Genomic DNA, 14,522 nt, shown 5'->3' with positions numbered 1-14,522 from the left:
GAAATCTCATGGACCCACAGACTAGCCATGGCTCTGTGGAACACAGCCTTGAGCTACCAAGTGCACATACAAGCTCAATTCCTGCCAGGCAAACTAAGCAGAAATCTCATGGACCCACACGAGTGGAAACTGGAACCAAAGATATTCAACATTTTGAGAATCAAATGGGGGAACCCAGAGACAGACCTGTTTGCCTCCCCTCAGAACTTCCAATCGGATAAATTCTGCATAAGGACTCCCCACAGACTAGCTTGGAAAGTGGATGCCCTGTCCTTCAGCTGGAAAAACCTATCAGTTTATGCCTTTCCCCCTCTGCCTCTCCTCTCCACAGTGCTACTAAAGATCAAACAGATAAACCAAGGACAATACTTACTGCATAAGACTGGCCACACCAACACTGGTACCCCCTCTTATGGAGTGTCACTTCTGGAACCTTGATATCTGCCTCAGACCCCTGCCCTGCTGTCCCATCATGAGGGCCAGATCCTGTACCCACAGCTTCAAACCCTGAACCTCGCAGCCTGGCTAATTATATGACCTCTCCTTTCCTTTACCATCCCTCTAAGCAAGAGATGGAAGTCATTTTATTGCTCATTCTTCAATACTTAACTGAGATGCTTCACAAGGGCCTTTTCTTCTCTTCCATCAACATACATGCCTCTGCCATCTCAGCTCATTATAATACAGAGCCACCTCTCTTCTCTCATCCACTGCTGAAGCAATTCCTCAGTGGAGCCGAAAACTTAAGACCACCCAGGAGAGCCCCTACTCCAGCCTGGGACCTTAACTTTGTATTGGAAAAACTCACTCTACTTCCCTTTGAGCCAGCTGCAAATGCAGAGTTTAAATTCCTTTCTTGGAAAACAGCTTTCCTACTAGCCATCACTTCAGCAAGAACTGTGTCTGAATTACAGGCCATCATGGCAGTGGAGCCTTTCATCATCTTTCATGCGGACAGGGTGTCCCTCAGGACCAGTCCCTCCTTCATGCCCTAGGTGGTATCAAGTGTGGCCCTTAATCAGTCCATTCATTTGCCAACCTTCTTTTATAATCCACAGAACAAAGGGGAACAAATACTGTACTCCTTGGACATGCACAGACAACTTAGATTTTACTTGGACAGGACTAAGCGCCTCAGGATATCTGAACAACTGCTAGTTGCATTTGCTGCAGGGGCAGAGGGGAAGGCCATTTCAAAGCAAACTATTTCTAAGTGGATAGGACATTGCATTCAATTCTGCTAGAAGCATCATGGAAAACCTAACCCACACGGGATAAGACCAAATACAACCAGGGCTGCACCTACCTCTACAGCCTTTCTCAAAAGCTGCTACCTGGAGTTCTGTACATACTTCACTAAGCTTTACCATTTGCCAATTTTCTCTAAGTCCAGAGCTGGTTTTGCCACTGCAGTCTTGCAGGGCCTTATAGCTGGTCCTAATGCTATCTAACTGCCTCATCCCTTCCTTAGCTTTGGGAATCTACCCAAATGTAATGACTGAATACTTCAAGTGCTCACACAAACACCAATAAAGACGCCTCCGGAATCCACCAATAAGTGCCAGCACCGACAACAAAGTCGCTTTTGTAGAAAATTCTCAATTTAATGAACAACGGATACGGACTAATACAACAAGCAAACAAGACAATAAAATATTCCACAGTTAAGTGCCTTCAACCATTAAAACTGGTCTTCATCAGAACTAAAGTTTCCAACTAATCAGCTGTTTAAATAACTTCTATGGCGCCAAAAAATTCTCCGTTTCTTAAAGGTCTATACCTCTTAAAAATAGAGCTTTTACATTATTATGAATGAAATAGTAAACAAAACTTATTGCAAATATAATAATTACAATAAATACATGAATTAAAAAATTATATATATTATTGTATTATTATATATGTTTTACGTTCATCGTAAATCCTTGTACATTGATACATAGCACAGGCTACTGAATATATACAGGTTGAAGGGAGAATATATAATACGACAGAAATACCATTAAATGTCTTAAGAAATATTATAATAAGAATGAATTTATTTCATCTAAATGTATAGATGAATATAATACTGTATAGAAGTGTTTTAAAAAAGTATAATTATAAATATTCTTTAAAATATAAATTATATAAATAATGGATGTATAAAATGTATGTTATTAAAAATATAAAATATATTTCTACGTGTTTAAAAACAGACTTTTTTTAAAAATCAAACTTTTTTTAAGAAATGTATGTAATGAATCAACTGATAGTATTGTTCATAATTTTTTGTCTTCACAAGGATACTAAAGATTTTATCGAAATAGATTCATTTGGTCCAGGGGGAGTGGTGGCATCTAAACATATTTGCCACCAAGTCTCTGTATAAGCCAGTACACTCAATTATGGGCCTGATGAGGGATGAGTAAAGAGGCATGATGACCTCCCCTGATCTAGATGTTAATCCCTTCATGATTAGGTGGGCTATATAAAATGTTTTTCTAACCACTTTGGTCATGTGGTTATCAAATGAGAGATTGCTATCAACTTGGGTCCCTGATTACTTCTTCTGTACTTAATGGATTACCACCTATGTGGTAATTTGTGGGCACTTTGTTTTTGCCAAAGGGGGTGACTGTACACTTTTTAGCGTTTAACTTGAGGCCATGGCTCTGGCACCAGTTGTCTGATGTCCTTCAAGAATGCAACTGCATTCATAACATGTGGGTTGTCCTGCCTCAGGCAGCCCTCGGTCGGCCAGATTCCAAAGTCTGGGTCCGACGTCGGCTGATGTTGCATTTCTCTCCGATGTCAGAGCGGCCGGAGTATATAAGCATCAGTCGACGCCATTTTCTTCAGTCTTTCTTGCCGCGCGGTGCCTGAAGCAGAAGCAGTTCGCAAGTGCCGGTCGGTCAGCTCCTGTATTCTACGATACCGAAGTCATCAAAAAAGCCAAGTACCCAGTTGGGGACCTTTTCTTTCCTCAGCCGATGTCAGAAATTAGTGAAAAAGTTAACAATTGTCTTTTTTGTGGTAAACAAATACCTCATAAGGATTTCCATTCTTACTGCCTCCCTTGCCTGGGCCCAGACCACGACGTCTCGGCCTGTGTAGCCTGTGCTCACTTCAACAAGTGCACTTTCAGGCGCCGGGCGTTCGCTGAAGATTTTTTCGGCGATAAATTTGCTTACACCATGCCGTCGGATCTTCCGACATCGCAAACTCCAAAAATGCGAAAAGACCGGGACAGACATCCTCAGCCCGCGTCTACCTCCGACTCCTCGCCAAAACCTAGCGCGAGTGCTCCGGTTCCCTCTGAGACGGTCTCTCCACCACTCCGAACCGAAGACACCGCATTACCAACGACTCCGATTCCAGACATTACTACGACGCCAGTTATAGATTATAGATACCGAAACCGAGGAAATACCAGAGACCATTGCTGTAGACAAGGTCACTCCTGCACGTGGAGCTGCCGGGCCTCCTCTGGCCATGTCTATTAAGGCCTATACTAGGGCTAAGGCAGCCAGCAAAACAAAGCATATTACTTCTAAATCCTTACCTCAGCCGACTCCGGAGATACAAATTATGTCCATGGCTGCTGATTTAATTTCCATGATTAGAGGTTCACAGACCCATCCTGAGAGAGCATCCCAGCCTCCTCCTGATAAAAGGCCCCGGGTTGAACCCTCTGACCCTACTCCTTCAGATGAAGACTCTGAGGGCTCTGTCCACTCTGATAGCCAGGAAGAGCTCTTCCAGACCTATGAGGACTCGGATGCAGAAGATTCCATACCTTCAGCCTCCCCTCCTGAGGATATTTCTTTTGGGGAAGTTCTGCACACCATGAGGGAACATTTCAAGTGGCAGGGCCAGGAATATTCTGATTCCAGAAAATGCCTTAGGACTTTCCTTAAGAAGCCTCAGCACAGGCCCTTAGCTATTCCTCAAAAAATCCTTTGCCCTCCAACAGGGAAGCAAGGTCATTAGAGAGATGGGGTAAAAAGGTTTACACATCCACTACCTTATCTATGAGAGCTTTAAATTGCCTTTTTCATATGTTCCAATATCAGGATTATCTCTTAGAAGATTTACAAAAAACATTAGCTTCTCCTGATCCTTTAGACAGGAAGACTTTGCAGGAAGCTGTACATAACACTCAGCAAGTAAGCAATCACTTCCTGCAGTGTGGATATGATGCACTGGAAGCTTCATGTAGGGCAGCTATGACAGGGGCAGTGATGCGTAGACATGCTTGGTTAAAAGATCAACCTCTACCAGATCATGTAAAAGCAAAACTTCTGGATGCACCTTTGGAAAAGAACAAGCTTTTTGGTGCAAATGCTAAGGAGGTGCTAATGACCATCGAAGAAAAAGCAAAATCAGTTCAAACTGTAAAGGATTTCTTCCAGGTTCAACCCCCCAGATTCAGTAGGAATTGGCCTTCAAAAAACTGGTCCTTTCCTAATCCAGAAAAGTTTCAAAGGGGTAAGAACAGACGTGGCCGAGGAAGAGGCTAATACAGAGGCCCTTACAGGGGACGTCAATGGCAGCCAGGAAACCAAAGAGGTGACGCAGGGGTTTCTCCTGCCCAACAACCACAATCTCAATGACTTTCCTCTACTACCGCCTACCAGGGAACAACTAGAAGCTCCCTTGGGTGGGAAACTATCTCTGTTTGCAGAAAACTGGCACAGACTGACAAAGGACTAATGGATTTTGGACATTATAGACCGAGGGTACAGGTTTCATTTTCATACCTTACCAAGAAAACAAGGCATGCCAAATCTACCACAACATCAAAGGGCAGAGGCTATCAAGCAAATCACTCTGCTAACTCAAATGAAAGCAATAGAAAGAGTTCCACAACAAGAACAAGAACAGGGGTTTTACTCAAGACTGTTCCTTGTTCCAAGAAAAGAAACTCAATGGAGATCAATACTGGACTTGTCCGCATTAAACACTTTCCTCATAGTACCAAAGTTCAAAATGCTGACTCTACAGCAACTCCTTCCCATGCTGGGCAAGGAGTCATGGCTGATTACTCTGGACCTCAAGGAGGCATACCTGCATGTCCCTATCAGACAGCTGCAGAAGATACCTCAGATTTCTTGCAGGGCCAGAGCATTATCAATTCTCAGCATTGCCATTTGGCTTATCTACTGCACCCAGAGTGTTTACAAAATGCCTGGCTTCAGTAATTGCTCATTGCAGGCTCCAGGGTATACAAATTTGCCCGTACCTGGACGACTGCCTCATACAAGCGGACGACAAATTGATGTTGACAAAAAATCTGGAATATGTCATACGATTACTTCAAGCTCTGGGATACACAGTCAACTTCCAAAAGTCAAGACTGCAGCCATCCCAGCAAATAATCTTCTTAGGAGCCAAACTAGACACAGCCTCTCAGATGGCTTACCTGACAGAAGACAAGCAAGAGAAGTTAACTCAATACTTCAAAGGTTTAGCAAAACTCACCCAGATGACTGCAAGGAGATTCCTACAGGCCCTGGGTTACATGGCATCCTGCATTCTACTGGTTCCATTAGCAAAACTACACATGAGAAAGCTTCAATGGTACCTAAAAACGTTTGGTCTCAGCACAGCAACAACTTGGAGACAATCATACCACTCATTCCATGCTTACAAAAGGAATTCCTATGGTGGGCCTCGTGAGCCAGGAAAACACAGGTATGTCATTCAAAACACAGATAACACAGACCATGACTACAGACGCCTCAGACCTCGGATGGGGCACATGGAAGGCAGGTGTATAGAAGGACAATGGTCTCCAAAGGAAACACATCTGCATATAAACCAAAAGGAAATGCTGGCAGTAATGCATGCTATCGAGGCTTTTCAAAACCAACTCCAGCAAGGTCACTTAATGATATGGACAGACAACACCACTGTGATGTGGTACATAAACAAGCAGGGGGCACCCACTCTTACCCCTTTGCAGACTGACAATGCAGCTTTGGGAGAAATCACTGAGTCTAAACATCCAGTTACAATCACAGTTTGTTCCAGGAAAAGACAATGTGTTGGCGGACAGCCTAAGCAGGAATTTCACAGATCCACACAAGTGGAGGTTACATCCAAAGGCTTTCAGACAACTCACTTCTACATGGGGCAAGCCAGAAGTGGACCTATTTGCCTCTCACCTCAATCATCTTCTACCAAAATTTTGCACAGGGACATACCATCCAAAGGCTTGGAAAATAGATGCTCTTTCATTCAGCTGGAACTCCCTAGCAATCTATGCATTCCCACCTCTCCCACTGATGACTTCAGTATTACTAAAGATCAAAGCAGAGAAGCCCAAGGGAATCATAATAGCTCCGGATTGGCCAAGACAACACTGGTACCCACTACTACGGAGCATATGTCACACCAGGAGGTGGGCCCTCCCTCAGTGGCCTCTACTTTTGACTCAACACAATTTCGAAACACTGCATCCAAACTTTCAGACTCTGCAGCTAACAGCCAGGGAGATCCCATAAATAACTTCAACTTATCTCTCTCCAAGGAAGTTCAGCGGATACGAACAGAGGCTCGAAGACCGTCCACCAGAAAGGTCTACTTAGCAAAGTGGAAAAGATTCAGCAATTGGAATACCAGCAAAGGGCATGATGCATCATTACTGAACATCCCACTTATCTTGGAATATTTGGCAGATATGTTAGAGTGGCCTCTCATATTCTTCAATAAAGATACATGCATCTGCTATTTCAGCTAGATACAACACTGATCCTCCTGTTTTTTCTCACCCATTACTAAAACAATTCCTCAGGGGAATCAAGAACATTAAGCCACCAAGAAAGGCCCCAGTGCCAGCCTGGGACCTCAATTTTGTCTTAGAAAAACTGACTCTACCTCCTTTTGAGCCAGCAGCTTCAGTTGACTTGCAATTTCTCTCATGGAAAACAGCCTTCCTGTTGGCAATTATCTCAGCAAGAAGGGTTTCGGAACTACAGGCCCTAATGGCAATACCACCCTTTATTATTTTCCACAGAGACAGGGTTTCATTAAGGACCAACCCTACCTTTATGCCAAAGGTGGTATCTAGGGTTTCTCTAAATCAAGCCATTCATTTGCCTGCTTTCTTCCCCAATCCTGAGAATAAGGGGGAAAGGCTTTTGCATACCTTGGACATTCATAGACAACTTCGATACTACCTGGACAGAACCAAGGCCAGTAGGAAGTCCGAACAGCTTTTTGTAGCTTACGCCCCTGCAGTCCAAGGAAAAGCAATTTCAAAACAGACTATTTCTAAATGGATTGGACATTGCATCAGATTCTGTTATTCCTTTCATGGAAAGACTGTTCCAGCCTATGTCAGACCACATTCCACCAGAGCTACAGCCACCTCTACAGCATTTTTAAGAGGGGTGCCTACAAAGGACATTCTAGAAGCTGCTACATGGAGCTCCGTGCATACATTCTCAAAACACTACAATCTCCCCCTATATTCCAGATCCAGAGCAGGCTTTGCTTCGGCAGTTCTGCAGGGTTTGATTGCCACACCATCTCTTCCCTAGAGCATACCTCCTCCCCCAGCTAAGCTATGGTATTCTACCCACATGTTATGACTGCAGTTGCATTCTTGAAGGACATAGTACAGTTTTGTACCTACCATAAATGTAGATGTCCGATAGACATGCAACTGCAGTCGGGTTTTCCCTCCCTCCATACCCCTCTATGCTTAGGGTCCACTCCTATCCCTCTCTCTCTTAGCTGGGGATATCTGTTATAGTGTATTTGTTTTATTGCTCATGTAATTGTTTGGAATCCTGTTTTTGTCTTCCAATTTGATTACAGCCTTCCTTGGAGGGCACCTGGCATCTGGGGCAAGAAACACTGAAGAAAATGGCGTCGACTGATGCTTATATACTCCGGCCGCTCTGACATCGGAGAGAAATGTGACATCAGCCGACGTCGGACCCAGACTTTGGAATCCGGCCAACCGAGGGCTGCCTGAGGCAGGACAACCCACATGTTATGACTGCAGTTGCATGTCTATCGGACATCTACATTTATGGTAGGTACAAAACTGTACTTTTCTATGAGGCCCTTTTGGAGGATGCTTGTGTCAGCTGGAGAGTCTATTATGGCACCCAGTTTGCAGCCATCTGCGAACTTTGTCAGCTACAGTCTTTCCGTGTTGGCCTGTACCTCTGAGAAATATATACCGAACAAGAGAGGTCCCAGGACTCAGCATTGTGGGACGCCACTTGTAACTGGTTTGGAGTCTGACATGGCTCCAGCAATTCTAACCATGTGTGTTCTGTCCTTGAGCCAGTTTGCAACCCATCTAGTGACATAGGGGGGTATTGTATCGAAGCCTTTTGCGAGGTCCAGCTAGGCTGTGTGGACCACCTTCCCCTCGTCAATGGCCTTGGTGACCGTTTCAAAGAAATCGACCAGGTTTAAGAGGCAGGATCTCCCCTTAAAGCCGAACTGGGTAGGATCCAGTGTGTGTAGGTTCCCAATATCTTTATTTATGAGGTCCATGATGATCCTTTCCATAGCTTTGCAGACCAAGCTAGTCAGGCTTATGGGGCAATAGTTTCCAGGATCTGTTCAGGCACCACCTTTGTGGAGAGGGACCACTGTTGCTGTACGCCACTCTTTGGGTACATATCCTGTAGTAAGGCTGAGATTGAACAGTTTTATGTTTGGGTTTAGCTCTTCTTGGAGTTCATGTAGGACGCAGCCCGGGACGCCGTCTGGTCCCATTGATGCTGTGTTTTTTTGCTTTGGAGAGGGCAGCTCTTACCTGAGCATCTGAGATGTCAGGGGGGCAGCACTCTGCTGGGATAGATATTTGCCCTTTGGTGGGGATGGGAGAAGTTTGCGCTGAACCTGTCAGCTAGGATGTTGGCAATGTCTGTGGGTTCAGTGTATTTTTTGTCATTTTGGACTGAGCATATCTGGGAATTCCCACCCAGGTTCCTAACATAACTAAAGAAAGCCTTGTGATTATCCTTAGTGTCCTGTGCGATGTTTCTCTCGAAGCTGGCCTTAGATGATTTTATGAGTGCCCGTAGTTTTTTGCTAATACTGATCAGGCTTTGAAGGATTCCACCTTGGTTTTGAGGAGTGAAATTTGCTTTAGAGAAGATTTTCACTGTGGTTTTCTGGGCAGGGTGTGGGGTCGGGATGTGAATATCCAGCGAGATTAGCTTATGGTCTGATCTTACCAGTGAGGGATACATTTCTGGTCTGGAGCATAGAGTCCCCACGTTGGTGATGATCAGGTCCAGTATGTTTTCCCCTCTTGTGGGAGTGGTAACAAGTTGTTCCATAGCATTTGAGTTTATAAATTCTAGGGACCTTTGGGCTAGGGTGTTGGAGCTAGAGTAATGCTCACAGTCTATGTTTGGGTAGTTGAAGTCACCCAATGTAATGGTGTTTGGAGATGCCTTCATATTTTCCAGTGTTCTCAGGATGGCCGAGTGGGGTTCCTGGGTTTGGGAGGGTGGTCTGTAGCAGGCTATAAACTGGAAGGCAGTTTTACCCACTGTTAGTTGCACATGGATAGTCTCTGATTCTTCTTGCTGTGCCACCAACCTGGAGGTGTGGGTATTGTAAATTTAATCCTAGATTTATGAAAGGACAGTGCGAACATTGTGCCCAAGCAATGTGTATATTTAACCATCTGGGTACTTCATCACAGAGTGGTGTGATATTATGTCTACATTTTTATACATGTGATGCACTTGTAATTTAATTCATTTTATGGCAGGTTTTCCTTAGCTGTGGATGTAGTAAGCCATAACCTTATACTAGAGAATTCTGGTACAGGAATAATCCATAGAGCCATTCTGGGGTTGCACTATGAAGTGCTCACCCAGTGAGCTGGTGTGTCGTCATCCTTGCAGATGCTTTCAGAAAAGAGCAGCTAGTTGTCAAAACATCTTGATATCCATGGCTTGCAGTGGGCGTTTTTTTATGCACCACATCCTGTGTTCATGTCAGGTACAGATTCTAAAATACCCTACATCTGGACTGAAACTGTATCCATTATAAATTTGCTGTTTGTCAATAGTCAGATAATGGAATAACTAAGTAAGCAAGATTAATTTTTCTTTTATAAAAGGTGGAAATTATGAAGAAAAGATAAGTATATACAGGTTTGGTATTGTGTTAAGATGCTTTAACTCACTCTACCTATAGCATATGTTATATGATGGATTTTGTATATTTTATTTTTGATTACTTATTAATAGTAATTTGTATGAATAGAAGTAACCATTTAAGTATTAAACAGTGTGTGACTGTTATGATTACTTAAGTATTATAAATTTTAATTTCTAGATGGAGTATTCTAGGAATGAGATAACAGAATTTGATCTGTATAAGGCTTCACCTAACTATCACAATGAAACAGAACAAGATGTCCAGATTGGGAATACATCGCTTCATATTCACCATGCTGTCAACAAGGTAGGAAGCATATGCTTTAACACCTTTATTATAACAAATTTTTGTAAAGAGTATCCTTTTTTAAAATTAAAATAACTGCTGTAGTTGGGTATATTTTTTAATTTGCACACTACCAACCCTAGTTCATTTTTTTTTATTAATTCAAGTTAAGTACAGAGCTTTCCTTGTGTCCTTTTTTAGTGCATTAATAGTTGCACAGTGACAATGTTCAGTTGATAAAACTAGTCATAGCTTCATCATGTGACTTTCTCCCCTTGCTAGCATCTGGAAATTGATGCACTTTTTTCCTTTGGTAGAAGTTTCATATGTCACCAGATGTTTTAAATGGCATCTCAGTAACCTCACATTCTCTCCCTCTTTCTTAGTTTGACAGAAACTTCGACCGTTTTTTGAAGTGCAAAGTCTCGAGAGGAAAAAATACATTGTCCTAGTTATATTATCCAAATAGTACTAGAACATCCTCTGCAGCAAAATGTCCATCTCTGACTTTAATGAAGCACCACAAATGAGCTAGATATTTGAGTGCCCAAGATTTTCTGAATGTACCAAAATGTGCAACAAGTAAACTGTAAAAAGGAAATCAACTAGAACACACATAAAGGGACTGGTTACCCTCGCAAAGACCACTGGACACTTCCAACATTTACTTTCACTCTCTAGTTATTAATATGAAATCCAAATGTTAAGCACATTCATCCTACAACCAATGACTACCTCAGAATATAAATACCAAATACATTTGCAGAAGTTGATACACGCATACCCACCTAATTACGACAGAGCTCTTGAATGAAAACTAAAGAAATAAGCTGACTTTTGTTGATCCATAAGCTTCCTAATGATGGTAAATGCAAGTTAAAACACTATATTCTTAAGTGGTTAAAAAAACTTCAAATCATTAAAACTCCATATAAATAAGAATAATAAAAATAAAAGTTACTGTCGCATATATCATCAGTCAATTTCCAAGGACTTTAAATTTAACCATGGTTGAATACTAACTTGTTTGTTTAATCCTGGGGTGTGGGAGGCTTGTAATCTTAACTGCCATTTCATTTCTTTCACCTCTAAAAGTGTGTTCTGGTCCCCACCTCTTGGGTATACCATCACCTTGTCCAAAATAGCAAATTTGAACCTAGAAAATTGAGGGCAATTTCTTGTGTGTTTGATCAGGGCATTGGATTTGTTTTGCTTTGCAATGTCATACTGATGTTTGTAAATTCTTCTACGGCCGTACCTATCAGATGCTCGTCCTGTTTCACTGTTAGTCATCACATTTGGGTTAGCCCTGCCAGGGTAGCCCTCGGCCTACCTGAATACCAGAGGCTCAGTATTTCTGCATTGGTTGCTGTCGCTTCAAGACTGACGTCAGGTAGTCAGTAGTAAGGCAGCCAACACCATTACATCAGTCTTTCTTGTCATGGAGCCTGAAGCAGTTCACATGAGTGCTGGTCGGCCGCTACCTGAGTTTCGGCTACTGAATTGAAGTTTGTCTAAAGCTAAGTACCTCGTTGGGGATCTTTTTTCTTGCACTAACCGATGTCAGAAAAAGTTAATAATTGTCTTGCCTGTGGAAAGCAAATACCACACAGAGACATTCTTACTGCGTCACTTGTTTAGGCCCAGACCACGACGCCCCATGTTGTTGCTTCTGTGCTTTAACACCAAAACTATCCGTCGTCGGGCCTTTTTTGTAGCTAGATATTTTTGCTTTCAGTCCATGAACTCTGATCTGGTTTTGGCAAGTCATCCGACAGCAGATCTTCTGAAAAAAACTTAAAGATAAAGACAGAGACAGCCCACACAGGTCCTAACCAACTGACGACGCTTACGTTTAAGCTAGTCATCAGTTCTCTGGTCATCAGTGAGGTGCTTTCGCAGCCCTTGATGCCTGCTTTTGTGGATTCACAGGCCGCTACCGAGACCCTTTGGAGTCCGGTATGTTGCAAAACTATTCTTAGACTAAGGATCCTGTGGTCATCTCTACCTTAGATGGATCTGGAACTGCCGAGCAGGCACCAGCTTCTGAGGAAGTCCTTCACACTACCAATTTTCGACAAAAAACGTACTTTCGAAAACAACTTTCTTAGGCCCAGGGTATGAACCACACCCAAGAAACCGACGACCCAGTCTCAGGCACCTGCTTCCTTGCCTCTGTCTCAAATGCTTAAAATGGCAGAAGACCTTATCATGCTGATCAGGGTAGCCAAGCTATCCCCTCCTAAAGGAAAAGAGATCTGTCCCCTGTAGTTTTGTCTGAACAAGAGTCAGATGACTCTGATGCATCTGAATATGGAGACATGTAACCCCTCTCTACTTATGAGGATTCTGATGCAGAGGATTCCATCCCTTCAGCCTCTTCCCCCAGAGGAGTTTTCCTTTGGGGAAACCCTTCATACCATAAGGGAGCATTTCCAGTGGGAGAGTCAGGACTACCCTCAGTCTAAAAAGACACTCGGGGAATTCTTAGATCTTTCACAGCATAGACCCTTGGCAATCCCCCAGTCCTGGATGTTGTGGAGGATGTTTTCCTGGAATCCATCTTCACTCCTGACACCCTCCCTCCTGCACCCAGAAAACCAGACTGGTACTACAGAGTCCCTAACTCACACAAATTTCTTTTTAAAAATCCTACTGCTGACCCTGATGTAATTTCTCAAGGGTTTAAAGGGATTAAAGCAACCTCTTCTAAGAATCCCACTCCTGGATTCCCGAGCACTAGACGGGATAAAAAGTGTACACCTCAGTTACTCTTGCTATCAGGGCATTCAATTGTCAGTTCCATATGCTAAAATTTCAGCAACATACCCTGGAACTCCTCAAACAAAAATGTCTTCCTTTCCTGTTTGTGCAGAATCTAAAGAGTTACAAGAGTTAATGCAATCTGCAAGTCAATTAACTAAACACACCTTGCACTGTGGTTTTGACACCCTAGAAGCTTCTTGCAGGGCAGCAGTCACCGGATCTGTCATTAGAAGGCATACATGGCTTACGGAAAAGGACAACTTATTTGGACTAAGCCAGAAGAGGACAACTTATTTGGACTAAGCCAGAAAGAGGTCTTAAAGATGGAAGAAAAAGCAAAATATATGCAGACAGTTAAGGATTTCTTAGTGGTCCAGCCAGCCAAGTTCAGCAGGCATTGTCCCACAAAGCGCTGGTCCTTTCCTGCTCCCACTAAGCCAGTCCAGCCCAGGCCGTAAGTAACCAGATCCTCCAGACAGCAGCCACAGGGAATGCAAAGATCTAAACAGTGGACTACCTCCACTTCAACACCAGGGAGTTCTAAGCCACCCCTTATGGTAATAACTCACAATGACTCACCTCCCTCCGCCCACCTTCACTTACCCCTAGAAGGAAAATTCTCCTTTCACACAAACACCTGGGGCGCCATTACCAATGACCGCTGGGTTCTCAACATAGTGTCCCAGGGATACAGATTTACTTTCCACACCCTTCCAACCCTAAAGGGTTCCCAGATTTACCTCTAAGCCAGTGGGCAGAGGCTCAAAATCAAATCCTTTCACTGCTTTCTATGAGAGCAGTAGAGCATGTTCCTGCAGAACAGATAGGCCAAGGTTTCTACTCCATACTTTTTCTGGTGCCCAGAAGAGAGGGCATCTGGCACCCCATCCTCTATCTATCCATTCTAAACACCTTCCTAGTGATCCCAAAATTCAAAATGCTCACCCTTCAGCAGCTGCTACTCATGGTCTTCAAGAATGCTTGGCTAGCCACCCTAGATCTAAGAGGCCTACCTCCACATTCCTCTCAGGGAATCATGCAGGAAATTCAGGGCAGGATCTCAACACTTTCAGTTCTCTGGGCTTCCTTTTGGCTTATCTACTGTTCCCAGAGCTTTCACAAAATGTCTGGCTCCCATACTTGGATGATTGCTTTATTTAGGCAGACAGCCAGGAAAAGCTTCTTGAGCAACTGACCTTTTGTAAAGACCCTACTAACCTCCCTAGGGTGCACAACCGATGAAAAGAAATCCAAACAGGTGCCCACCCAAAGGATTATCTTCCTGGGAGCAAGCCTGGACACACCATACCAGATGGCATTCCTTACACCAGAAACGTAAATTT

At 43.4% G+C, this 14,522-nt stretch overlaps 1 long non-coding RNA gene across 1 annotated transcript in view; it reads left to right on the top strand.

Annotated features, from left to right (window-relative positions):
• The first annotated feature begins 10,309 nt into the window (after window positions 1-10,309).
• Window positions 10,310-14,522, top strand: part of LOC122815865 — a 677,402-nt gene continuing 673,189 nt past the window's right edge. The window contains exon 1 of the long non-coding RNA XR_006367005.1: window positions 10,310-10,434. This is a non-coding gene — a long non-coding RNA (uncharacterized LOC122815865). The remainder of the gene's footprint in view (window positions 10,435-14,522) is intronic.

Source organism: Protopterus annectens, chromosome 11.part0 (assembly GCF_019279795.1).
Source record: "Protopterus annectens isolate FY-2018-M chromosome 11.part0, PAN1.0, whole genome shotgun sequence".
NCBI classification, from domain to species: domain Eukaryota; kingdom Metazoa; phylum Chordata; order Ceratodontiformes; family Protopteridae; genus Protopterus; species Protopterus annectens.
This window is presented reverse-complemented; position numbering and strand designations above follow the sequence as displayed.